This window comes from Rutidosis leptorrhynchoides, chromosome 9, assembly GCF_046630445.1.
Source record: "Rutidosis leptorrhynchoides isolate AG116_Rl617_1_P2 chromosome 9, CSIRO_AGI_Rlap_v1, whole genome shotgun sequence".
In the NCBI taxonomy this organism is placed as follows: Eukaryota; Viridiplantae; Streptophyta; class Magnoliopsida; order Asterales; family Asteraceae; genus Rutidosis; species Rutidosis leptorrhynchoides.
The window spans coordinates 196,359,953-196,361,508 of NC_092341.1; the positions used below are offsets into that span (position 1 = coordinate 196,359,953).

At 43.3% G+C, this 1,556-nt stretch overlaps 1 non-coding gene across 1 annotated transcript; it reads right to left on the reverse strand.

The window, feature by feature from the left end:
* Positions 1-397: 397 nt before the first annotated feature.
* On the reverse strand, positions 398-504 carry LOC139869852 (small nucleolar RNA R71). The gene has a single exon (XR_011766426.1). It is a non-coding gene; the product is annotated as a small nucleolar RNA R71 (small nucleolar RNA).
* Between the last annotated feature and the right edge of the window lie 1,052 nt (positions 505-1,556).

The following is a 1,556-nucleotide window of genomic DNA, read 5'->3' on the forward strand; positions in this document are numbered from 1 at the left end:
AGCACGAATCAAAAACCAAATGGCGTTACGCGATACTTTAGCAGAAAACACGAAACCCACGATTGAAGGTCGAGGAGGACCAATCAGATTTCCAGAGATTCAAGGACACTCATTCGAGTTAAAACATCACATCATCCAGCTCATTCAGAATAGCTGTCAATTTCATGGATTACCGAATGACGATCCTAATTCTCACCTTGATAAATTCATATCTCTTTCGAACTCCTACAAACAGCCAGGGATAGGACAAGATATAGTCCGGCTATACTTGTTCCCCTATTCTCTCACTCATCATACTCAAACTTGGTTTGAAGGACTGGAAAAAGATTCCATCACATCATGGACGGAGATGTCGACTAAATTCCTAACCAAATATTTCCCTCCTTCTAAACAAACCAAACTGAAGAATGACATCATTAACTTCAAACAAAGTTATGATGAATCTCTTCACACTGCATGGGAGCGTTTCAAAACCCTGCTGAAGAAATGCCCTAATCACCAGTTAGAAGGGTCAACCCAAATTTGTACCTTCTACAATGGTCTTACGGTAAATCATAGGATGACGATCGATGCAGCAGCTCAAGGGAATCTGATGAACCAAACCGCAGATGAAGCATGGGAATTGCTCGAGAACATGACGATGCATCATCATGACTGGAACAGTGGTGAAACAACTTTATCATCTGCCCCACTCTCTGCACTTAACAATCAAACGGAGGCCATCAAATCCCTCACAGACAAGATGGAATCTCTTGCCAAGCAACTCAGAGAATTGAAGATGCAACCGCAGCAGGTTAACCAAGCTCAGGCTTGTGTTAATTGTACCAATCCGCAACCCACTGAAGACTATCAAGTTAAGTACAAAAACCCTAACGGTTCAGTCTGTTACGTTCAATACCCAGCTCGTCCACCAAATCCTGGATTCAATCGACCACCAAGGGTTAATCAATTTCAGCAAAGCAATCAACCTTTCCGCTATCGCTATCCACCTTATCCAGCCCAACAATCTTAATTGACCTACGATCAACCACTTCCACTCACTGGTCCCCCAGTTGAGGAAAATTCCCCTACCACCCAGATTACAAAAGCAGCTAGCCCCACTCTCGGAGCTGATGATCAGTTAACCCAGTTCATCCAAGGACAACAACAGTTAAATTAGAGAACTGCAACCAGACAAGATCAGACGGAGATACTAATGAGAAATCAATTGGCTCTGCTCAAAAGTTTGGAAACGCAGCTCGGACAGTTATCACAACGCCTTGAAACCCGACCGCACGGAAGATTGCCAAGTAATACTATCCAGAATCCACACATAGAAGAAGCAAAGCAAATGGATTCCATAATCCCAGAGGAAGAACCACGGAGAAGGTCAACTAGGCTCAAGAACAAATCAACATATACTCAGAAGCTGACCCTTGAAACTCCAGTTCGCGTACCTTATCCTGGAAGGCTACAAGAAGAACCATCCAAGCTTGATTCCTTCAAACTAGATGGAAGATTCTTGGACACTATGTCCAAAGTTCCTAACCAGAAGAGATACATCCGAAGGCTTCTAT